We start from the raw sequence: 27,266 nt of genomic DNA on the forward strand, positions 1-27,266 counted from the left end.
CAGATAATCAGGTAGATTATATTATAGTATGGAATTAAATCAAAGTATTATTACAATGAAAAATCATTTCCCAACCAGCGAGTTATTGGTACGAAGATTGATAAAAATTAATAATGGTACCAAGCTAAATAATTCCATGAAAAATGCCCAGTTCCTAGATAGAAGATAGAACTCCTGAGACATGTTGGTTATTGGTAAGTACCAATAACCAACATGTCTCAGGAGTCTTAAATAACTTTATTCATCATTGGATCGCCAATAATTCAAAATTGTTTATGACTGTACGAAGACAAGATGAAGCTGGTATTGAGCCGGTCGATAAACCAGATTTTTCTGAACAAAAGACGGCGTCAAATAATTCAAATGAAGTCAAATCTGGGTATACTAAGATTGTTTTTGTTTTCGTTACAGGTGTCTCTAAGAAGATTAAGAACAAGTTGATCAGAGTTGAAAAGAAAACGAAAGGTAAGTCCCTGATTATTATTTTTAACATATAAAGTGTAATGGGAAATAATCTCTTTTTGGTATATGATCCCACCGCTACATTATATACATTTATATTTCGAATAAATTAATACCAGCTTTTTAGCAGACAAAATTGTATCAAACGCAAAATTGTGATCAGTCAGCTTAGTTAGAACATCTAACATCTTTCAATTTCATATAAAAAATGGTAACAACCGATTTTGAATCACTAGGAATATCGCAACATCCAGTGATCGCAATATCGCTAAAAATAAATCAAGAGGAAAGCAAGAACGTGGATTCATTTGTAAGACTACGAGCACATCTTCTGACGTCATCACGCGATGATGCCCTGCCGTTTTACTGTGTCATATAATTTATCTCACTCCGTAACACGTGTGACCATAGGAGTTTTATAGCAACTCTCAGTTCTGTGATAATACTGTGTTTTGCGGCTTGATGTATGAAGTCAATTAGTTTTATAATATCACGAGGAATGTACCTCATATTTTTATACCATAATTAAGTCACAAATAGGCCAAAAATACTGACATCGTAAGAATTTTTAGGGATTTCTTACAAGTCTAATGCCCCTTTCGATGTGAGATATCGTGTCCCTTGTGCATTTAGCTATGCTAGCTCATTAATTCTTTGTGAAATACAATAAAAATGAGTGGATGGTACCCACCCAGACGGAATTGCATAAAACTCTACGAGGTTTTGCATAAGTCCACATAATACTAATAACTGTCGAGTTAAATGGATAGACATTGATAGTAATGTCTGCATTACATTACTTGCTTTGTCTGCGCTGTCGCGTAAATATAAAACTCATATTGTAAACAATATAAATAACAAAAACAATGCTATTTCAGATTTCTTAAATCTCATGATATGCATCTGTAAAGACGAGGAACAAAATAAAATAGCGCACAATACAATTTGGAAACGGTTCGCTACAATTGTAAAATGTGATCGAAATAAATCTGGTTGTCTCGAAAAACCTATTCGTGCAGGATTTTTCTAGATCTGGCAAATTTACGTTAAGGAATACCTGACTCCGTTCCATTTCACTTTTGCGAATATTTGAACAGGTAAGCTGGATTCATTTGTATGATTTATTCTTATTCTGAAAAGTTTGACGTGAAATTGCTTAAGGGAATTTGAACGGTACTTCCAAGCTTATTAAATCGAGAGTAGCTACTTTATTGGTGGTGGCATAATAAGTCTACATTATCATTTGCGTCATCATCATCACTCGCTTTTCCTCAACATTATTTCGGGATTTTAGCGTACGTAGCGTATTGCAGTGTCTGCCACCCTCTCGATGACAATGTCCTTCATAAATTTTCGGTGATGCATTTGAGTGCTCAATATTTGAGGATCAATTATAATTATTGATACATATGATGCAGAGCATATTGTCTGTATTTTTCGATTGGAACTTAATAAATTAAATACTAATTGTTTTTTCTCATGGGTAAGGTATAAAATAATTTGACATTGAGTTTTTATTTCTATTTCCTAGTCGGTCTGGTGAAGTTTCGTGTATTGATGGTCGGCGTAGCCATGTTGAATGCTGTTCTTGTGGAGGAGGTCCACATCAATTGCAACACGTTTACGACGAATCGCTTTTTTTCGTAATTGTGGTATAAAATAATTAAAACCGTAATTATAAACGAATTTATAATTACTGGCGGTACAATTTTGCTGGTTCGTCAAAACATTATTGCATTAAATATTGTTTCAATTAAATAAGCTTCCATTAAAAGTTAATTAAAAATATCTTATTTATCTATGGCTGATCCTTATATAAGTCACACAATTTTTTGTTGTGTAAATGCCAATACAATACGTCCAATGCGTTACATTTAAGTGACCATAATGTGACCAATCTTTGTTTTCTAACTATCTTGTCTGGCTTTTCATAAAAAAGTAAGAGAAACTATTTTCAAAACATTATTAAACATAAATACAAAAGAAACTTATTCAAAGAAAACTGAAGAGATATCGGAACGAGAAAACAAACTTAACAAATTGAATTTGAATGAAAGTCCGATGGCAGAGTTCTCTCGATTCATAAACCGTAGCGCATAATACACTATTGGAATATCTACATTTTCTTCAGATTTTGGCGTCTGCTATTGTAAGAACATTGATTCGATAGATGTATATTATTGCTATCATATACCGAGTATCTTTGCGATACTTCAATATCATCAATACACCAATAAGAATAAAAATCAAATTGTAGAAGAAAAATTTGTTTGTGTTTTCTTCACATATAATTGGTATATTTTTATTATATTTGGATATCTTTGTTACGAACTCACAAAAAAGCTGACATTAGATTAAAATATCGTGTAAAAATAAAGTAAGCCAAATATTATTTTCATAATATTGACTATTAACTCGTGGCAAACGAATGTGTATTCTTGTTGAAATTATGATGAGACCCATTTATAAAGAAAGTCGGTGATGATATGCTTTTGAGCGATTTTGGCTACGACAGTTATTATCAAGGGGGAAAAGACAATAGTCAAATAGCAGATCCGATCCTCATAGGCGTGTAAACACTATCAAGTTTCAAACTTTGGTTTGTTACACCGAATTTATTCAATAAAAAATCCATCATTTATATTTAGAGCTTGGTGCAAAAACCTCAGAACATGTGGCTTAATAAGTTATGAAATAGAATATTGCAGATTGTTTAATTTATTGGACAAAAAGATTATTTATAACGTTAATTATAAAAGTCATTATAATTAGTTAATTATTAGTAGGCATTGAATGTACTTCTACAAAACTAAAGTAAATTAGGCTAAAATTCTTGAAATTACACATACTCGTAAGTATGTTCAAACTTTAAGTTATAAGGATACCTTCTAACTATTGGAAGTTAGTGAGAACACAAATCGTGCCTCACGCAATCCAATCCGTTGCCGCAATTGCAATTTATATCTACCCGAATAACTAGTTCCTAAGTTTCATTTGCAAGCATTTCTGAACCCTATTACCAATAACGCTAATTGCGAATTCAGTATTTATGAAAAGTATAGAAGTTTAGCTCGCTCGCCCGAATTCATACATTCATAAAACTGTGGTTTTATGATTGTTTTATTTAAAATGGAATTCGAAATGAGCCGGACGAGTGAAAAGTGAGAACACGTTTTTTTCATGCTGGAAGTTTGGGAAAATATTAGTTTTTGCTCCTGATATTTAATATTATCCTATCAAATTTTCAACTTTGTAAATCTTTTATATTTTTAACAAATTATGTCCCCGAATGCGTGAATGTTGACTCTGGATGTGTTGATGTTTTTCGTTTACTCTCTGTGCAATCATTGACACTACATATAAGCTCTCATCATTCAGTGCATTATTCAATTCATTTATTGTCTTTCAACATTCACACGACCAGCTGTATCATCCGAATTCATCATTATTTTGAATTTGATTCATCTATTTGTAAATTTTGTTTTAGTGTAGTTTTTTTGTAGGATGGGTAATGGTTAGTTGTGAGGAAAGCCTTGAGCATGGATTCGAATGGTTAAAGAGTTAGAGGACGACCAAGGAAGCGATGGATGGATTGTGTGAAAGACGATATGGTTAGAAATAACGTTACTTGTGAGATGACGCCTGACAGAGAAGTGTAACTGGAAAAGAAATGCTGCGCCGACCCCAAATAAAATTGGGATAAGGGCAGAGGATAACGGGTAATGGTTAGTTGTCGTGGGTTGGTTTGTTGTTTATTGTTATGTATATTATTATTTTGATTTAACCTATACCTAACCTAACCTAACATTGGCTTACTCACCCTTTAAACTAGAATACAACAAAACTGATTATTGCTGTTTAGTGGAAGAATATCTGATGAGTGGGTTGTATCTAGTCAGATGGGCTTGTATAAGTCCCATAAGAAGTTTAACTTTGAGATTTGAGATTTTGATATTGGAGGAATAATGTTAAGATACATGATTTCTTTTTGCAGTTATAATGCAACTATTTAAAATTACTACATAAAAACGTATTTCACGTACGGATTTAAAAATTAAATATAGTAATTTATTATAATAATGTGTGCTTTATTTGCTTAAAAGAGTTTTCATATTTATATTTATAATAAAAAGAATAAATACTTAATAAATTGCTTGTTGCGACACATTATTTAAAATCAGTCATTTTTTTATTGCTGGTGAAATTGTGTCAATAAAAATAGTTTTGTTGACTCGTAAATTTTTTGTTAGCGTGTTGACTTTGCGGATCACTAATAAATCGCCAAGGGATAAATATTGTCCGACCGTTTGCGCTAAATTCAGCACATACAGTGTTTATTACATTTTTCATTTGGACTCCGTCATGTACATTTCATTTGTCAGACTATTTAGTTGTAAATATTATTTCAAAAATGGAACACGAATTTATAAAATTCGATAAATGTTATACTTCTGTGAGGCAACCACACTTGTATTTGTTTCTTTAATCACTCATTCAGGGTTCAAATAGTAAGTATCTCATGTTTCAAGGTCATCAATTGTGTATAACAGTCAGAATCAGTGTCCTTAAAGTCAATATCGAGGTCTTTATTTAAAATTTCAGCATATAGACTAATCATAGCGAAATACCATCGACTGACTCATCATAAGATTTACAAATTATAGTTTACTGAATTTTTCTTTCGCAAAGTTGTCAAAGAAAATAATTTTATATATTTCCAAAAAACCCTTCCTAGAAATTTCAACTTCAAGTGACAACTTTCAATGATATACCCGTACGAGGTCGAGACGGAAAAGTAGTTTTATTTGTGTGTGTATTCTTATATACGAAACGACAAAGCAAATCAAACTAGCCTAACTATCAAAGAGTTCTACTATCTACTAAAGAACTATAAGTAATCATTACGTAGTGTAAAACAAAGTCGCTAACCGCTGTTCTTATGTTTCAAAATCAGAATCAAAAATCAAAATCAAAATAAACTTTATTCAAGTGGGCTTTTACAAGCACTTTTGAATCGTCATTTAACAATCAAGTGAAGCTATCACCGGTTTTGAAAGTAGATTCTACCGAGAAAAACCGTCAAGAAAATCAGTAGTTACTCTTATTCACAGCCTATATCTTTAAAATTGCGCAACGGATTTTGGTACCCTTTTTTTAACAGATAGAGCTATATGAGAGGAAGTTTTATGTATACAATGCATGGACAATATAGTAAAGAAACAAGAAAAAAACTGTAGTATATTTAGAACTAGCATTGCACCCGTGCGTAGCCGTCGTCGGTCGCTAGTATGTATATCATATACGACACCATAATTTTATACATACTATACTATATTTTTACTCAGTTCAAAACAATCTCAAAATAATTTTATGTCAAAAATGTTTACTGAAAACGGGTCCATAAATTTTTATATTGTAAAAATATGATACAATAGTGTCGAAATAACATTGTGCTATTCATGAAAGTGACTTATTGTTTTGATAGGGTGTGAACACACTGACGTTGAAACGTCAAAGTTAAATTTAACATATCGTTTCTATACGCGATATATTCTGCAAAATTAATTGTAGATCAAGAATAGGTGATGGTTGTAGTGGCGTATTGGTCACCAACGCTCATAACTATTGGTTTTGTAATTGGCCAGCAAATGGACCAGTAGTTGGTCACCAGTGTTCATAGGTTCGTGAGAAATATGACCATTAATCAGATCGCCAATAACCTTGGCTAAATCAAAGCGCTATATTTTTTTTTAATTAACGATACACTGGCTACAATATCGGTTTGACGGACGGCAAAAATGTGATCAGCAGTTCTGAATACGAAGACCAATAATTAATTTATAGCTGTCTCGTTTTATTTAAATATCATAGTATTTAAAAAAATCTAGAAGGATTTTCATCAAACAATAATATTGATCAATACGCCCCCAAACACAGATAAAGTTGGTGAAGGCTTCAGGTACAGCTTGGTGTCTGGTCTTAGACAATAACTAACGAAGCGAACTGTCATTGTTATGCCGGTAACTGTAGCGGTATACAACTGATATCTTTCGCTGAGTTTTTATCGCAGGTGTATACGAGACTTTACAACCACTTGTAAAAGCATTACTTGCGAGAATACACGTCAATTTATCTTTAATATTTCTAAAGAATCCGTATTTTATTAATATTAAGTTTTTCTCTAAAGACAATTTTGTCATGATGATAATTAGAATATTTATTGGGGGGTCTTTGTTAGTTTGAAATAATAAGGATGAAGTTATATCCTGAACGATTTTGGTGACAGTGGTTTATCTTATAGCCAAATATTCAGGAGATGTTATTGGGTAAGTATAACAAGGGTGCAATTTTTATTGCTCGACCTCATGATATGACGACAGTCTAATATGACCTGTAATGCAGTCTGAAGCGAAGTCTTGAAATGTTTGCACATGTCATTAATTTTATTTCGTATACTTACATCTATTTGGTCCGATCCGAGATGACCCAGTGGGTAGAACATGTCCATTTTAACTGATGATTGTGGCTTCAAACCCAAGCAAGCACCGCCTACTATTATTCATTTGTGTTTATAATTCATCTCATGCTTGGTGGTGAAGGAAAACATCGTGAGGAATCCTGTATGTGTCTAATCTCATAGAAAATCTGCCACATGAATTATTTTTCAAACATTCTCCTCAAGGTAAGAGCCTTAGCCCAGTAGTGGGAAATTTACAGGCTTCTGTTGTTGTTGTTGTTGTATATCATTTTGGTAGTGTAGCATATTTCTATTCTACTCTTTGTCGGTTAAAATATTCAAAATTTTGATAAAAAACAATCCGTTCTTCAGTATTCAGTTAGCATTGCATTCAAAGACAAATATTACTGGATTTAGGATTGAGTTTCGCGTTGATTGCTCGCTCGTCATTGTTAATCCCAGTCGGTGTATTGTTGGAGCGTGAATAGAAAACGTACCGTTCAGGTGGTGTTGCATTCACTTTTGTATGGACACACGCAAGCTTGTTCTACCGAAGTTAGTTTCACGATTTCAATATTAAACTATTATCAGTTCAATAGTTATCTATCAGTTGATTGGTTTTTGGCCATTATTTGGTATTCAAACATAATCGATATTAATATTATAGAGGCGCAGTTGATTTTGTGTGATCGTCTTTCTTCAAGGTCAAACTATTAAACTGAATGAATTTAATGATGTTAGCCGTTTTGTGGCTAGCTTCAATTCCAACAATTATGGACAACTTTTTCGTGTAGCACTAGCCCTTAAAAAACAAGAGAATCTGCGAGCGTAAACTAGTAATAGAAATATTTACAGGATATTATGATAGATTAGCTATTGACAGCGCTATTCTGTAAGGCCTCATTTCATCTCTCACTTGTGAAATTTTGTAGCCTTCTATCGATGACTGTTTTGATGCTTATTTCTGTGAAAATCAGTTGATATCATATGAGAGGCAACTCTAGCAACGCCCGTGTTATTCATTGAATCAAGTAACGCATTCTTCCGCAGTTTTGTGTGACACATTTTCGTCTTTTTTCCTGACATTAGTCTCCCAGAGAAGAAAGTAGTAAAGATACGTTGTAGAAAAGCAAAAATAAATACAGAGAACCAATTATAACATTTTAAGGGTATCGATATAAAAAAGCATTAGCTAGCATTACCTGGGTTGTGAAGGTGTTGTAAGTCCAGGCCATATAATTTCTATAATTGCATTGGCTTATACACACTAGATGATGAAAATTATAAGTGGTGCTATTTTGTATTTCATTAGAAAAGGGACATCTATTTCCGCTGAATAATTATTTAAATAATTGAAACGTTATTGATGTTACAAGATCCAGTTTCTCTATCCCAAAAGTCATTTGTGATGCTCTAAATTTCTGCATTCCTGCTTGAAGGGTGACGAAGTCAATTACTGGCGCAAGGGACAATATACTAGGACCAGTGGTTACTTGCTTAATAAATTGCCAAACAGCGATACTTAGTATTGTCGTATCCTCATTTGAAAAGTGAGCCAGTGTAATTGTAGGCACTTTATAAAATCTTTGATGCCAAAGTTGGTGGTGTTTTGTAGATATCAATAATTAAGATATTACAGTACCAATAGCCAAATAAAACCAATTGAATAATATATATATATATATGAAAATCGAAATGGTATTCACAACAAAACCTTTAACCCCAAAGAGATATCATATTCCAATTTTTTTCTGTTTCAAATAAAAACGCAACCAAAACTAGTACACAATATGCCCCACATTTCGTATATCACAGTCTATTAAAAAGGTTAACTGCTGTATATTTTATTTATTACCAAGAAATACAAAGATATGTCTGTAAGAAAATATACTTTTGGCACGTATCGGCCATATAGCAGAGTCTTCGTCTTATGATAACGCGCCAAACATGAAATACAAATGACGACTAAGTAACTGGTGTAATGGGTTAATTGATTTATTGTACAATATGTAGGCTGTTAGACCAACGACCTTACTTAGTATCCCTGATAGACTTTGGCTTTGACTTGCTGCATTTTTTTGGGTGTGCATCCTGAGTCCACTTTTATTTCACTTTTAGTCCATCGCTAGTTAGTCATCTTGTCGCCGTCTGTATTTTTAGTTCTTCTAAACTACGTAACCCTTTTAATGTACAGAGTATTTTATGGTACACGCATAGTACCGGAGATAAGTTTCAAAGTAATCTTCATATGCTTATTTTTGAATCTGAAAGTTGGATATAGATCTTTATTTAACCGAAGTGAAGCTGCTACAAGTACTTAGTACATAGTTACATATAAGAAGACATTAATACATAAGTAATGATATCCTCTTGACAGATGTCGGTCAAGGTCGTTGGCCATTAGTCCAACTAACAACTGTACGAGACAGATTATATCGCAATATTTTTATTTCCTGAGTCTCATAATCCGATAAGTCAGTAAATCCGACACAATACGCAAGTCAGGTGCAGCAACAATGGGTTTACGTAGTTTTTGAGGTACGAGAGTATACAAGGATACTTCCATACTTTGACAGATTGCCACTGAGAATATTTCGCACAAAAACCCCAATTATCTTTTATTGCTGATCTAGATATAAAAAAATCAAAACATAGTTTATTCAACTAGGCTTTTACAAGCACTTTTGAATTGTCATTTATCAACTATATTAAGTAAAGCTAATATTGATTCGGAAAGTAAATTCTAACGAGTAAATTCCAATTAAACCAAGCCCTTGGGTTTTGTATCCATAACCTACCAAGTAGATCAGCGAAGCAGTCGAGAACTATAAGTATGTAATGTGTCAGACATTAAAACGAAAAAGTATCTAAATCTACTAAATAAATTATAAACAAAAGTCGTAATGTGAATTGCAATTGTTCAAATCTTTGCGTTAGTACCGGCCCCACCATTCTGAGTCATTTTAACTGCAGAAATAAGAGACATAACGTCTCAGTTCCCAAGGTTAGTGGCGCATTGGCAATGTAACAAATCGTTAATATTTACAGCGTCAAATTTTATAGGCGATCTTGACCATACACCATAGGATGATCTTAACCATATAATTGCTTCCTCTGATGACAATAGGATTAGTTTATTTTTCGCCCAAAATATGCCTTCAATTTAAATACTTTTTATGTCATCAGATACTTTATTTGTTGTTATTATATTTTACAAGCAGGCTATAACCGTTTAGTTTTATGAACAGACGTTAAAACTATTAAACGATTTATTATTTCCAACAAGAAAATGAAATAAACAGGAAAAACAAGGAATAAAATAATGAAGCATAAAAAATGGTTCACGAGAAGGTTAAAGAGTCTTACGAACGAGCCATGTGCGTTATCTTACACTACAATCCAATTTCGACCAAATAAACATCCCATATTTTATTACCTTAGGTAAATTTACCTTCGCCCTTTTACCTGAATTTTAAGACTAAATAATATTGTCGCTTCATTTCTTCTCGTTTCTTGTCAACAACGTCTATCGAGTTTGTTTTCTTAATATGAAAGTATACTTCATTGTTACCATAAATATTTTTATGCATGAGTTTTAAGAACAATTTTGTTTATATTACCGTTTGAAAAGAAAATATTGTTATATCTTGGCTACATTTTTGTGACGTCATAATTCCGTTGTAAAAAGTAACTTAAAGAGAATAGTAATTGTCTTTTTATTAAAAGGTCATATGTACTGCAAAGTTTTGTCGAATAGTTCTCTAAACTTAGTGTTGAACTAAGAAACTATTGTACAGCTATTCTGTAAGAACAAACTAGAAACTAACCGCAGAACACGATCGTGAAATGTCAGAAAGTGTTATACGACATTGATTATAATAATTATTACATTTAAAGGCTATTTCGGATCGCTGTCATATAAATTGACGTAAATCCATACATACTATAAAAAATGGAGTATCTGATTATATCATATATGTGTGTACACAGTATTTATACCAAAATAGCATTTTACACTTTTTGGCGGTCGGTCTGTCCGTTTGTTCGGGCTAGTCTCCCGAATGGCTGGACTGATTTCACTGAGACTTTCACTGTGATATAGTTGATGTAATAAGGAGTAACTTAGGCTTTTTCAGTTAGAATTATATATTACATGTATATAAAATTTCAGTTTAATTCAAATGCGCACGCTGTCGCGGGTATAGCTAGTATATTAATAATAATAATATGATGAAGAAAAAAAATACGTACATGCAAATACACATAATAAACCAGAGGCTAAGTAAACCTTGTAGGGATCAGATTATTCACAGGCAATTTCTTATAAGACGTAAATAACAAAACATTTGGTTATGCTTCTTTGTTATGCAAAGATCAAAAAGATGTATGTTGACTTTTTTATTACTAGCTGGCGCCCGCGGCTTCGCTCAAGTTTTAGGATTTGTCAAGTGTTAGGTAAAAAAGTAGCATATCCTTCCTAGGAGTTCAAGTCTGTTTTATGTCAAATTTCATCGAATTAGGTTCAGTGGTTTGCCAGTGAAAGAGCGACAGACAGACAGAGTTACTTTCACTTTTATAAAATTAGTATAGATTAAGACTTTACTAAAAAACTATATAGTTTTACTTTCGCCTTAAAATATATAAATGTTTTTTATTCTAATGCAGATTTTTAGTAGGAAAAGCTTATTTATTTTTCGGCCTACATTTATAATATTATATGTACTTAATAATCATGTTGACTGCATAGGATTTACAACTGTAATAATGTTGATTGTAGACTGGGCTTAATCAAATGGGCTTTCTGAGTGTAGTTTGTCATAGACATTGGCACCGTGTGTAAATTTAACTATTTATTTTATAACCAATGCGCCACCAACCTTTGACACTGAGGTGTATGTTCTTCGTACTAACAATACCAAGTATTACTACTTCTTACTTATTGGATGATTGGTACTTTTCGGTTAGATTTGGACGAAGCCCTATGATGTAAAGAATAAGTTAAGACAAAAAACCGAAACATTTCCAATAAATAAACTCGTATATATAAATGATCCAAGATCCTTTGTGTCAGCAGTTTGGCCATGCAAGATAGAATCGTAAAGCCGGCCTTCAACGTGGTACGTTTGATGTGTAAACATCAAACGCTCCCTATTATTCCTGCTCATAGACATTATAATATAATATATGTATGTGAGCAGGGATAGAACCGGAATGCCTAAACAGATACAGTTATAGTTTTGACCAATAGTAAGGAAGACTCAAATTATTCGTCGAATTTTGTTTAAATTTTTTTATCTTGATCTTTTCAATTTAGGTTGATTCTAGCAAGCACATTTAAGTAGGTACAGAATTAAGAGAATCCCTATTTTTTTCTAATTATATTTTTCGCTGTCTAAGATATTATATTGAAGAGGTTTAAAAGGAATGCCTAATTTAAACATCCATTGTTTTTGCAAGTGTCCTTAATAATATTAATTAATTAGGGTTTTTTTAACTTGCGCCAGTTTCTTAAACAATAGCTCTTCTTTTACTAATTACGATCCGCCCTACAGGAAATCGAAGATTGAAGATTAACTGTCAAAGTGTCAAATAAACAGTTCTCAATTTTAGTCAAATTCAGTTAATTAATGTCGCATAAAATTATTATTTACTGTTTTCTTTGTGAAAAATGTAGATGGCAAATGTACCACCTGATGTTTAGTGATCACTATGTAGATGGTACTATGAGAGTTATTGTATGGAGGTAGAATGTATGATGTGAATGGTACCTACCCGGACGTGCTTGCCCAAATCCCTACTACCTAAACAAGCTATTTATTCGATAAGCTAGCTCATATTTTTTATTAAAAAAATTAACTTAAACAAGATGTATATATTTCTAAAATATGACGAACTCCCATACAAATCATCCTGTGACATTTAAGGACTCATTTAGTTTAGTCTGTTAAATATCGATTTTCATATTTCAAACATTAAAACTGATCCCCCCCCCTTCTTATGTTCCCCTTTCCTTAGAAGATGGATTTTGTATAACCTTAGTATGCACTAAGGTTATACAAAATCTATGTAGATATACATAGTTATTCATTTTGAATTTTTATTAAATTTATGTATAGTGCACTATTTACTCATTTATCGATGCTCTTTGATACTTGACAATAGAAACTAGTAAAATTATAAAAGATTCCACAGCCAGTTACAGCCCCTCTTATATAATTTTACTGCATCACACTGCTTTAGTATGAGTTGGATATCCGTACATCTTATTATGTCAGAATGTTGTTTAACACATGCAAATTATTTCTTCACCGCCAAACATTTGTGTGAAGGTTAATTAGGCTAGGTGCTGTTTTGAATTTCACGTAGTGCATTTAGTGAGCTATTTCGATTCGATTATCGGATCGGTATAATTTTCGTTTCAATTAGTCTCTAGAATTTTTGGAGCATACAATTAGAGTAACATAATATAAGACTTTTTTAAGCAATATATATGAAGATGGTCACATGGGCGATATAAGGAATATTAACTACGCCAACTAATTCGCCAAATTTATGATCTAAGATTTATTTCCGTTGCGTTGGCTCACTAACAGGAACACATTAATACCTGGTGTGTGGATAGTACCTTCCCAGACGAACTTAAACGAAGCCCTACCCTCAAGTAGACTCATTGTCAAAGCTTCAAGCTAAAACATTTATGTTTACACACATTAAAAGTATTTTGGTTTTTTATTGACGACTGACAAAGATACGCAATAAAATAATATCTGATATTGACTTAATATGTGAAAATTTTGCCGTAGTTACATTTATACAGGTAATACCCTTTTTTGTCTCTTTCGCACTCAATGATAATTTTAAACCTACAGGCACTTTTTTGTTTTGCATAATAAATCATGGAATAATAAATAGACTTTTGGATTACATAGCAAATATTAATAAATAGCTTCTTTTAAAAGTGAACACTTTTCGTTGAACGTACATCCGTTCTCTTGTGTAACTCAATTGCTGTATTTTGGTTCCTTTTTCCATCGATCACAACTATCCAAATGTGCTCTTCCCGTTCTATTCTTCTTCATTTTTCCTATATGCCAAGTATACGACCACATCAAAATCCAAAATAACTTCATTTAAATAGTCTCGTAGAAGCGCATCAAAATTAATTCAATTAAAAGTTACCAGCAGGTCATCGATACCATAATCAGTAGTTACTTTTATCCAAAATATAAGTAGCATAAATATTCTCAAATCATAAAATCTATTACTTATGTAATCTATTACTATGTGCTTATAGGATATAATTTTAAGACTCTAACGATAGTCAGTTCGTGAAACTACTATAACATTACGTAAGATTTAGTGGAGCGTCTTATTGCACACATATGTTGTGCTCATGTGCTACACAAGTAAAGAAAATGAAAATGTTTAACGTATTAAAAAAAAAGTAAGCAACAAAAACAGTCAAACGTCGGAGTTTAAGCTCTTAAATTATTAAATCTATAAATTTTAAGTAACGTTTTGTTTGTGTGCTACGTAAATTTCACGACGTCAAACGTTTATTTTTACAGGTGCCAAACTGGTATACGCAAAAAGCGAAAACACGGTTTTATATACACGGTTATACACGGCTGTTTTGTTGGAAAATATTTTTTTTTCCAACACTTGTCGGCGTTGTCACGGGCGTGGAAATGTGCCTGTGCCATTTCAATGACCGCGCTCGCAAAGTGTTTGTTGTTTGGAATAACACCGGCTTGCTAGTTGTTTTTCAACCGCGACGTTTGATTGGATGACGGCTAGTGACGTTGTTTTTAAACGCTGTAACTAAAATTTATATATCGTTGCATAAATAATGCATGTAAGAATTCATTTCATTCTTAGCGAGATAATATATCCAGTACTAGTAGATGCCCGCGGCTTCACTCGCGTTTATGGTGTTTGGCTGTCATGTGTCAGGAAAAAAAGTAGGAATTCAACTTTACTTCATACCAAATTTCACCAAATTCGGTTTAGCGGTTTGGTCGTGAAAGAACGATAGACAGACAAAGTTACTTTCAAACGAAAGGTGTTTTATCTGAAGTAAACTCTAGCAGGAACTTAACTAATAATATAATCTTAATTAGAATAAGATTGCACCTACTATCACGTAGACCAATCGCCCTTAAAGAAGAAAAATATTCATTCTAATCATTTAATAAACAGTACATAATATTTCAATGGTATAAAATTAAAAAAAAAAATAATTAATAAAAAAATTAAACCTTATTCACCTCTTACAATGACACTTCCTAATTTTGTTCTTTTAGTGATCATTTGTTTCCTTAGCTTTTTTGTTTATTAATTTTGAGTTTGTTAAAACATAAATTAAAAGAAAAAAAATCTTATATTCTATTTTTAAAAGTGATAGCACATAAGTCACAAAAAGAAAAGACCCAACTTGCGTTGAAAACTGTGAAAGGAAACAATGACAGGAAACATTGAATAAATTTTATTTTGACAGATTTAATAACCAAAGAAGGAAAGGCGAATAGCCATATCTATTTGTCTCAGATTTGGTTTTTATTACTCAGAGTATGGTTTATGTTATTCTCCTATGATATAAAATTAGTACTAATATTTTGCTTGGTAAGTGATCATGCTTGAAAAATGACGATTAGAGATGATTTATGCCAGTCACACGATAGTTATCACACACACTATCCATCTATGCTAGATGATAAAGTCGACGTAAGCTTCTGCACAAACACAAGTGCACTTTTTTTGTTACTCTGAAGCTCCAAACGAATCCATCAGATTAACTGTCACAACGAACAACTGCTAATATTTTTTTTTGGTCCTGATTCTAAATTCAAATTCATTACAACGTGACCTAGGTATAATATAACTAACATACAGTTATAATATAACTAACTACAAGCCAGTTGACATTTCATTTATAAAATCAAAATCAGAATGTACTTTATTCAAGTAGGCTTTTACAAGAGCTTATGAGTCGTCATATTACAAACTATATTAAGTGAAGCTACCACCGGTTCGAAATGTAAGTTCTGACGAGAAGAGCTGGCAAGAAAATCAGTAAGTTACTCTTTTACGACATTTAAAAATTCAATGTCATGTTAGTTACATACAATTATATATGCAAGTAACATAGTAATATCGAAGATAATATTAATGCATATCGTTTATACTAACTATTGGTTGAATTTCCAAGGGAGATATATAGAATGATAGCTTTATTTTCCATACCGCATATTGTTGATTGGTTTTGGGTAATCAGAAGTGTTTACCTGTTAGCGAATATTCAAAATAAACTATGTAAATATGGACAATATTGTAATAGAAAATTTAGGTTAAGCGTTTGAAGCGCAAAATATATTGTTTACAAACGCCTTGTCTGTTGAATTTAGCTTAAATATTATTTAGTCAACAAATATTTTTGTTTATTTACCGTGTATATTTATTAATTAATTTATATATTTATGAGCTTGAATAATCCAGTGGTACTCTGTTATTACAAAATCCGGGTAAGCAAAATTTTGTGGGAATTATTTTCGTTACATTACATTAACGGCCTTCTAATTTCCCACTGCTGGGCTAAGGCCTCAACTACCGTCGAGGAGATGGTATGGAGCATATTCCACCACGCTACTCCAATGCTGGCCAGTAGATGCACATGTGGCAGTATTTCATTGAAATTAGTCCAAACTGGTTTCTTCACGATGTTTTCCTTCATGGCCTAGCACGAAATTAATTATAAGACAAATTAAGCACAAGAAAATTCAGTTAAAGAATAAATAATTGTGAGTTAAATCTCGCTAATATTTCTCAATGTTAGTTCAACACTCACCACAATTGAATCTTATACTTTATTGCAACTAATACATAAATATATAAGATAAAAATTCTGTATCTAAAAGATACCGCATCTTGTCGTGAGAATTCGTGTAACTCACGATTTTGTTTGACATTTTATTTGTGGATCATACATTTACATGATTGAATTCAAAGGTACGTTTCACAATATAAATTTTAACCGGCAGAAAATATCATATTATGTAAATATTATATAAATACATATGATATTTTCTGCCAGTTAACATATCCTGTATTAACGGCTACTAATTCCTGTTGTACATACTCCAATAATTAATTCAATCCATCCAACCATTATATTGTATTTTTCGATATCGTGTTGTTAGAGATTATAATTAGTATATATTGTTACGTTGCACGAATTCTGTTTATGTAATCAATAATAACTAACAAATGTTGATTCGATTAATCATTGGCGTAACTGTTCAATTGTATGAATTACAACAACAATATCCTGTAAATTTCACACTGCTGGGCTAAAGCCTGACCCTTTTGGGGACAAGGTATGGAACATATTCCACCACACTGTTCCAATGTGGATTGGTGGATAACATGTGGCAGGACTTCTATGTTTTCCTTCACCATCGAGCATGAGATGAATTATAAACCCAAATTAAGCACATGAATATTCAGCGGTGCTTGCTTGGGTTTGAACCCGCAATCAACGGTTAAGATGCACGCTTTCTAACCACTGGTCTAACTCGGCTCTTTATTGTACGAATCTCTGGCTGAAATAGCGGAGGTATATGTCAAGAAAAAAGAAAAAAAAAAACGTTTAACACGGTAAATTTATTAAGATTCACAGACGATTTTAGAAATCACGTACTGAATTTTTGCAGCAAAAGTCAAGATAAATGTATAGAATCATCGTGTAAAACCGTAGCGCAAAGGTCTGGGTGAACGCCAAATATACCTGAAAGTGTTGCTATTCTGAGGAAGGAAATATATTATTTTCTTTCGGAACTATAAGTTGCATGCTCCTTCATACTTATACTGTCCTGGTATTTTATTTGACTTTGTTTATTTATACTTGTTCTCTCGTTGTTTCAAACTCGTATTAAACAAGAATGACTTTTGACATTCTTTGAGTTTAAAGTTTTCGTCACAGTTAATTCATCTAATGTACGTGTGCAAGTAAGCAAATAATAATATTTAATTATGCTCCACTACGACCACTGTTTCTGGAGAAAAGGCTAATATTATTGTGCACAAAATAATGTGTGTGCAAACCCAAATGCACTCTCTCTTTGTCCTTGTAATTCAATGGAACGGTAATCAAACACAATCGAAAAAAGAATGATAGTTTAACCATTTTTAACTTTAAGTACTATCCGAGGTGGAAGATTGTAAGTAATGTTATCTTCGAAACTGTTAGCGGTGTCTTTTTTTACTAAAAAATATTCAATAACTATTTACAGCACTAACCTGGGTGTAGGGCTTTGTCCAAGCCCGTCTAGGCAGGTATAACCCACTCATCATTTACTTTACCGCTAAGTACCCAATGCAGCAGCAGTAAATGTGACACTACAGGCACCAGGAACATAACATCTTAGTTCCCAAGGTTGGTAGCGCATTGGCTTTGTAAGAAAAAGTTTTAATATTTCTTACATCATTGTTTTTAGAAGGTCGTTATCATCATCTGATGATAACCAACATATATTATATGAGACCATTAACCAGCTGATCAAAAAGCCCAGATCTCATATAATAGTCTCAGATTAAGCCGGGTAGTATGGGTATTTAATACGGGAATAAATATTAATCTAATATTTTAGACATTTTTACTAATAAAGATAAATATATAGGGCATAAAAAGGATTATTATTGTTGGCTGGTTTTATGCATAAAAACAAAAATGTTTATCAAGATTATTTTTACTAAAAACTGCATAAAATTTGAGCTGTAATCCTAGTATCTTTAATCCTCGAAAAGGAAGAAAAAATCATGCCCCTGACCTATCTTTTGCCGTATTTTAAAAACCGAATAGGAGTTTTGGCATCACGAATCTGTTAGCTTATAAAATATGAAAAACGAGCTCAATAAATGCTTATAACCTGAAATCCTAATAGATGGGGTAACTTTGCTGTAAAATTGAAGGCGAGTTGTACTTCATGATATGTTAGCACTTTTGTTTAGATAATAAGCTGAACATCAAATTCATTATGAACAGAGCGTACATTTCGATTAGTATACTGACAGTATACAAGTTTAATTCCAATCCACAGTTTAATTAAATCCACATCAGTATAATCGACTGGAGTACAATGAAATATTGAAGCCACTGCAATCGTAGATTCACAGTGATCACGTTGCATTTCAAATTTATCATGGACATTATATCTATCTCTTATTCGGCATAATGGTATTGTTTCCACGCATTAAATAAATGTTTGATAAATTGTTCTTAATTTTTTATTAATGAACCAATATGTTTTTGAAAACCACTTCTACCTTTTTCAAAGCTTGTAAAACTCAAACTCAAACTCAATAATTCAATATGGAAGCGTTATTCCAGCTTGTTGATAGTTAAATGGAACACCACTATCGGTTCAAAAAAATACCCTGACCTGTGAAGAATCGTCGAAATAAAATCAGCGAGTCCTTTTTCGAAAATTTCATTGTTTACATAGATTGAATATGAATAGAAATAGCCAGGAGACAAAACATACCTACACAGTACATGAATCCATAAGAGTCGTTTGATCTCTGGGGATGGTTGTATGAAATACCACAGTCCTTGTAAGCCTTCTCAGTTGTAAACTGGGCTTATTTGGTTGGCACTACTTAATTGATAGCCAGTATTCGGTGAGTTTTAGTAGACTGCCCTTGTAAGTCTCAGCATCGAGTTGATGTATTACTGGATACGTATTGCACTACTAAATTGAAAATACGTTCAAATGTACAACACGTTCATTAGGATTGTTGGTGAAATTTTAATAGGATAATCTTTTTTTTTCTCTGAAACAGTTCTTTGTTCAATTTAGAGTAAAGTAGCGGTTTTGGATTCGTTCAATATAAAGCAATTCGCATAATTACCGCTGATTTATTGCTAGCCAACGTTTTCGCTCTCACGTCGGTAAGATCACGTACAGGCTTATGCGAACGATATTTTATATCATTTCAAACGTCATTTGCACGTTTCTATAACATATCATTTTTATTTCGCTGTATTTTTTCTTTGATTGTACAATGGATGTGTTTCAATGTTCGAGCTATCAAATTCTGTGCGTGTTTCTTATGTAATGTTGCTTTTACTTGTACTTATGTGGTATAAAAAGACTTAACTGTTTGTATTGTAAATTTATAATAATGCTTTTCATCATTTGTATCGGGATATCGATGAAAAGTAAAGTGACAATTTTGTGTATAATATATCCACGTTAATGGATGAGTAAAAAATAGTTTTCTTGGTGGCAGGGCTTTGTTCAAGCCCGCCTGGGTAGGTACCACCCACACATCAGATATTCTACCGCAAAACAACAGTACGCAGTATTGTTGTGTTCCGGTTTGAATAGTGAGTGAGCCAGTTTAACTATAGGCACAATGGACATAGCATCTCAGTTCCCAAGGAATAGATAATATTTCTTACAGCGTCATTGTCTATGGGTGATGGTGACCACTTACCATTAGGTGTAAGTGTTCATCTATAATTTGTAAGTATTGTTCTATACTAATATATACTAATATTGTAAATGCGAAAGTAACTTTAACTGCCTGTTAAGCTTTCAACACCAAATTACGTAAAAAAAAAGATGAAATTTTGAATGAACCAAGCTTAAACCAATAGGCCTATATCTTATACACCAGACAAACGATCCCTAAAAAGCCATCAAAGCCGCAGGTGAAGACTAAAATTATACCTGAATTTTCCCAAATATTTCGATTCACAGCGTAGAAACTATTTAGTAAATAGCATAAGGCTTAAATTTTAACATATCAATTGCTAATGCACACAAATTAGAGCTTTGTTATCAGAATTATGTGATCTATATTATTATTAATAACACATGGCAATTTGCCCAGCTGTGATACAATATTATACTTTACCAGCGAAATGCCCCGGCTTCGCATGGGACCAATACTAAAACTTTACTAAGTATACTACAGAATTTGTTTATTTACGACATCACATTAGAAACTTCTCTCAAATTATTATTGCTTCTTTACAATATTGTCTATTTATGATATACAAAAACCTGCCTCTCGAAGAACTCTGTCTATTAAAAAAAAACCGCATTAAAATCCGAATCGGAAGTTGTGGAATTTTAAAGATTTGTGTTATACTATCTAATTATAATACAAAAATTGGTTTTAATTCTACGTAATTTAGGATAATAAGTCATCTTTTCGATAAATCAATACAATTATTTATGTATTGTAGAAAATCTACCACAGGATTGATAGCTTAGTGATGAGAACCAGGTAAAATAATAACGGTATTTTTGGTGGTAAGCAAGCTATGGTAAGGTAAGTTAGGTAAGAGAAAACGATATTTATTTTATTATTTTACCTTTATTTATGTTATGTTTATTACCCGATTATTAAAAAGAGGTTATGAATTCGATATTTGATTTATTTTTGTTTAATTGTTACATTTCAACGCACTCATTTAAGAATCGATTTGATTTATTTAATCGATTACATTAAATGAAAACAATCAAATCATGGTGGCGCGTATGCGATGTAGGGGAATGATTTTTTTTTACAGCGCCAAAGTTTTTGAACTGTGGTGACTATTTACCCTCAGATGGACTATTTCCCTGAATGCAACCAATGAGATTAACAAGTCTATATGTGGTGGCATCGGCATGAAAACGACATATTTATTTTTTTAACAAAACTCAAGCTCTTTTCATATTTATACTCTATATAATTCAATAATATGTATGTAATAAACATCTGTATGTATAAATGTGTCACAGCTGCCGATCGTTTTTTATCAAAAACTTTAAACAAAGAAAATATATTTTAGTTTCAATTATTTATCCTTTCTCTTTCTTACGAAAAATAAAAATGCTCTTGACTCAATATCGCGCGTTGACACGTTTGAGCAAAAACTTTATTTACGACGTTACGGTGTGGCTCGCTATAAAGTGAGATAATATGTATACAGTACATTTTATACGTGGTTTATAATAGATATTTATTTATTGGAAATGTCAGGTAACGTTGAAAAGAAGCGCCGTGAATTTTTATAGTAAAAATAGCGTTTCGCAAAAAGATCGGACTAACGACATGAATGAATTAAACTCCACTTTTGGGGGAAAAAAATATGACATTCAAATTTTACTCAATATTTTTGAACACATATGATTAGCACAATATAGTGTTTGAACTCGTAATCAACAGTTAAATTATAGGCATTCAAACCAATTGACAATATTTTTTTGACGCTTGCAAGTGTTAAGACCACCCGAACATACATACATATGTATGTTGATAGTTTATATACTAAATAATATTGTGATAATACATATGGTAATTTGTAATTATTTGTCTCAGTGGTTTAGTGACTATACGGCTGCACATTCTGCGGCCCAGTGTTCCAATAATGATTGCACAGTTAAAAAAATACATGTACATTTTATCTGAGGTTTCTAGAAGATAGCATTTTTTTATAGATCCGTTCACTCTAGAGCAACAGTGAGTGAAAAGATTTATACACTGAGCATCAAAAGGCACGTCCTGAATTTTTTCCATTCCTGACGGATATCGGACATCGGACTATACAACGAGGAAATAGAGACGACACCTGTGTTTGTGGCATCACTTGCTCCCTACAATATTTCTCTCGCTGTAGTCACTCTCGTGATTTGTCATTATTAGCCAAGACAATATCAGTCTGTTATATCATTATAACGCCTAGCCTAATTACCTCTACTGGTGACAGGAGGGCTGGTTCGTTTTTTGTCCTGAGGATCGGAATTGCGATCCAACAGGGAAATACTGTTAGCATTCTTGCCACAATTCCACGCGGTCAAGGTTTATGCAGTAACTAGTTTTAGTTCATATTAATAATAAAAATTTTAGAACTCTGCTATTGATATTTTCCATAATGGTTTTAACATCTTCGATAAAAATCTTACACATGTAAATGAATCTGCATTCAAACAACGAACAAGAAAAAGTTACAAATCATTTAAGAAAGGTTACCAAAAAATCTACGGTAACATTTACAGGCTGTTGCTTTTAAAACCGTTATTCTACCGTCACTTCCGACAATTCATTTGTTTATTAATTGTACATGCTATTATCATTTATCATAACAATTGAACACATTGCTCAAACAGTAAGTCATATTTCCAGTACAATACATTAACGCCATTTGATTCCGATATTATTATAATATATCAAAATACAAAACAGTTATATTTATGGGGACCATTACAATATGCTGGTACGTGAACGAAACCGCAAACTACGTGTAATAAATTAACACACCACTTCATAATACTTTAATCGGGAAGCAGTTGGTACCGCAAAAAAGTAGCAATTGTTTATTTAAAAATGCATTCATTGCACGTTTTCCAAGCGACACTTACTGGAATTTATTGAGCAATTTATATTCAGAGACTGTAAGTCAACCGAGAATGATAACGAACACTGGAAAAGATTGATTGGAAATGAATACTGTTTTATTTTCAGTTACAAGGTGACTTGCAACTCGGTGACCTACATAATTCTCTTATGTATTCCAATCTTGATATCATAATTCGATTATGAAATTTTACTGGTGTTGATACTTTTTGCAATCCAGAGAATCAGCGCATTTCACACACACAACAATTGTTTTGCTATACTTTGATAGTTTTATCGATGTGTGAGTGAGCCAGTATAACTACAGGAAAAGCGACATATCTTAATTCTCACATTTGGTGGCACATTGACAATGTTTATGAATTTTAAAGTTCTTATGTCTGTAGGTAAACTATGAAAAATATTTTTCAAAAATCGAATGTGCTCTAACTGAGCACATTCGATTTTCTTAGTGAAATTTAAGATTTCATTAGAAACACTTCTCAATGAAAAAAAAAAATTGAATTCTGGATATTTTAAATTTGGGCATGCTTTGCAAGGAAAAATTGTAGTATTCATTTTACAAATTTAGGACGAATTTCCAAAAAATATATATAAACCATCGCGACCACGCTCACTTACGCTTATCGGCTTATCGGCGACACCAGCGCGTGAGGCACGGTTTTTATTTTAATAAATTCGAAATTCTCGTATGCAACATACAAAAACTAGTACAGTAATAATTCGGCTTACGTAAACTGGGAGCAATGGAGTTCCTTATTTGTCCCACTTTTATCAAATGAAAAATTCAAAACGTGTTTCATCTAGAAATTAAAATTGGATGAAACAGTGCCGCCATGGGATGAACAGTTGCCGAACTAAAATAAATACTAAAGTAAATACCATTTTTAACACTAATAAAAAATTAACTGTAAAATTTTAACTGCTAGGCTAAGGCCTCCTCTCCTTTTGAGATCTTACGAGACCTTACGAGATGGCCCAGTGGTTAGAACGCGTGCATCTTAACCGATGATTGCGGGTTTAAGCCCAAGCAATCACCACTGAATATTCATTCGCGTGCATCGTGTGACAAGATGACAGAAATTGGGTTTATAGAGTTAAGAGACTTAATATTTATTTCATTTTGATTAGAAACAATGTTTGTAGCGTCGTTGGGTTTAAAGGTCGTATGGCAATGATGATGGAAAAGTTTCAAGATCGACCTTTTTTTTTTCTTTTTGTGCGCTTCTCCCACGTGCTGGAAAGTGGGGGGGGACTACCCGGTTTCCTGAACGCCTAGTGCGCCCAGGTCCACCGGGTTTACCCACTAAAAAACCAGCGGTACCCTCTCCGTCTTACGGCGGGCGCCACGGGATTGCTTACGCATGCTACCGTGACGCCCTGACGGTCGCCCCGCCTATGCGGGCCTCCAACACTTAGGGGGGGTTCCCAGGGTACTGAGACCCCCCTGGTCCCTGCGGCGCCTATTGGGGGGGGGAGGAGGAGAAGGTGCGCGTAGCGCCTCTTCCTCCTCCCCGGTCTTCTGCGGCGGAGCGGGTCTGCGGCGTCCTCTTCCCGCTCCCGCTCCGCAGCTTCCTTCTGCGACATCACGCTTTCGCAGAAGGAGCGCATCTCCGACCAACACGTCTCGCTGCCGAGCATTTCGTTGACGATGTTCGACAGGGAGAGGTCTCCGCCCATAGACGCCGCCAAGGAGAGCACTCAGAGTGTGGTGCGCCGTGTCTAATGGCGCACCACACTCGTGGCAGGAAGGTGTTACCTCCCGCCGTGCTATTCCATGCAGGTACTTACCGAAGCATCTGTGCCCGGTAAGTACCTGCGTCATCCTGAAGGTGAGCGTGCCCTTCTTCCTCGCGACCCAGAGACTCAAGTGGGGACGGATCGCCTCCACTGTCGCCAGGCCTGCTGTGGGTGATCCCAGGTCCTCCTGCCATCGGGCGATCAGGGCTTGCTGGGCTAGAGCCCTGATCCGCCCGACCTCCGCCGACCCTGGACGGTCGCCGCGGTCCCTCGCCTCAACCCGGAACCGGTACACCTCCGCGAGCACCGCTGCCTGGAGCTCCCAGGGCGGATCGCCCGCGAGAAGTGTCGCCGCAGTCCACGACACCGTACGGTACCCTCTGATGCCTCTCACTGCTATGACCCTCTGCGGCTTCCGCAGAAGGGCCCGATTGTCAGCGTGAGGGCGTCGACCCAGATCGGGGCACCGTACAGCGCCATCGACCTCACAACGCCAGAGTACAGACGCCGGCGTAGCGATTCCGGCCCCCCACATTCGGAAGGAGGCGGCCGAGAGCGGCGGCGGCGTTGATGAGCCTCGGGCCGAGATGCACAAAGTGCTGCCCAAAGCTCCATCGACTGTCCAGGATGAGACCCGGATAATCGACCTATTGTTATACCCATTCAATTTGCAGGTAAATGGGGTTATAAGTTTATTTACTTTATTATTTACTTATTTTTTTATTTTATTTTTTTATTTTATTTTATTATTTACTTGGTGGTAGGGCTTTGTGCAAGCCCGTCTGGGTAGGTACCACCCACTCATCAGTTATTCTACCGCCAAACAACAGTACTCAGTATTGCTGTGTTCCGGTCTGAAGGGTGAGTGAGCCAGTGTAACTACAGGCACAAGGGACATAACATCTTAGTTCCCAAGGTTGGTGGCACATTGACGATTCTTACAGCGTTAATGTCCATGGGCGATGGTGACCACTTACCATCAGGTGCCATATGCTCGTCTGCCAACATATACCATAAAAAAAAAAAAAAAAAAATTTAAGGAAATTTATGCTATTCTTTTTTATTATTATTATGTTTGTACGAGAGCTGAGATGGCCCAGTGGTTAGAACGCGTGCTTCTTAACCGATGATTGCGGGTTCAAATCCAGGGAAGCACCATTATACTATATATATACTATATATGTGTGCTTAATTTGTGTTTATAATTCATCTAATGCTCGGCGTGAAAACATCGTGAAGAAACCTGCAAGTGATGTTATATTGAAATTCTGCCAAATGTGCATTCCACCAACCCTCATTGGAACAGCGTGGTGGAATACGTTCTATATGAATATCAATGAATAAAGTATGCTATTACATTTTGGTTATTCAATTCTTAATTATGATATACATTTAAAGGCAATATGAATTGTTTTTCATATTAATCTAAACGAGTAGTTTTTAATTGCAATTATAATATTATGTATTTTAAATGACGCATACAAAATAAATTCTTCTAATATATTAATATTATATTTATAAGCTTTGTTATGAGATAATAAAGCAACACCTGTGTTATACTATAGTTTACACACACACACACACCTAAACATACACTAGAGTAGCGGCGGAGTCAATATTTATAATATAATTAACGCATTAACGCATCTGTAACTCCCCTTATGTCTCGGTTTGTCATGGGCGTTAGTGATCGCTAACCATCAGGTGGAACATCTGCTCATTTTTCATCTATGTATATATGGGAAAGTATAACGTCAATGTCGAATCGCCGACTGTATATGACAGACTAGCTGTTACTCGCGGCTTTGCTCGCGTGCAAGTTGAATATATTTACCAGATTAACTGAAAATATTACGCCAATTTAAGACCCCTTTGTAAACACATTGTCGTGCTTTTCATCCCTCTAGGGGTAGTATTTCCAAAATTCCTTAGTGGGTGTCTACTCAAAAACGTTCCTACTCACAAAACTCATGAACCTAACATTAATTTTACTTGGTACCACCCACTCATCAGATATTCTACCACTACACAACAGTACGCAGTATTGTTGCGTCCGGTCCGGTTTGAAGGGTGAGTAAGCCAGTGTAACTACCGGCACAAGGGACATAGCATCTTAGTTCCCAAGGTTGGTGGCGCATTGACGATGTAAGGAATGGTGACCACGTTCCATCAGGTGGCCGATATACTCGTCCGCCAACCT

The 27,266-nt window shown here is 34.2% G+C and overlaps 1 long non-coding RNA gene across 1 annotated transcript in view; it reads left to right on the forward strand.

Moving 5' to 3' along the window:
* The first annotated feature begins 405 nt into the window (after positions 1–405).
* LOC124535775 overlaps positions 406–27,266 on the forward strand; it is an 89,894-nt gene continuing 63,033 nt past the window's right edge. The window contains exon 1 of the long non-coding RNA XR_006966831.1: positions 406–465. This is a non-coding gene — a long non-coding RNA (uncharacterized LOC124535775). The remainder of the gene's footprint in view (positions 466–27,266) is intronic.

This window comes from Vanessa cardui, chromosome 15 (genome assembly GCF_905220365.1).
Source record: "Vanessa cardui chromosome 15, ilVanCard2.1, whole genome shotgun sequence".
Classification (NCBI taxonomy): Eukaryota; Metazoa; Arthropoda; class Insecta; order Lepidoptera; family Nymphalidae; genus Vanessa; species Vanessa cardui.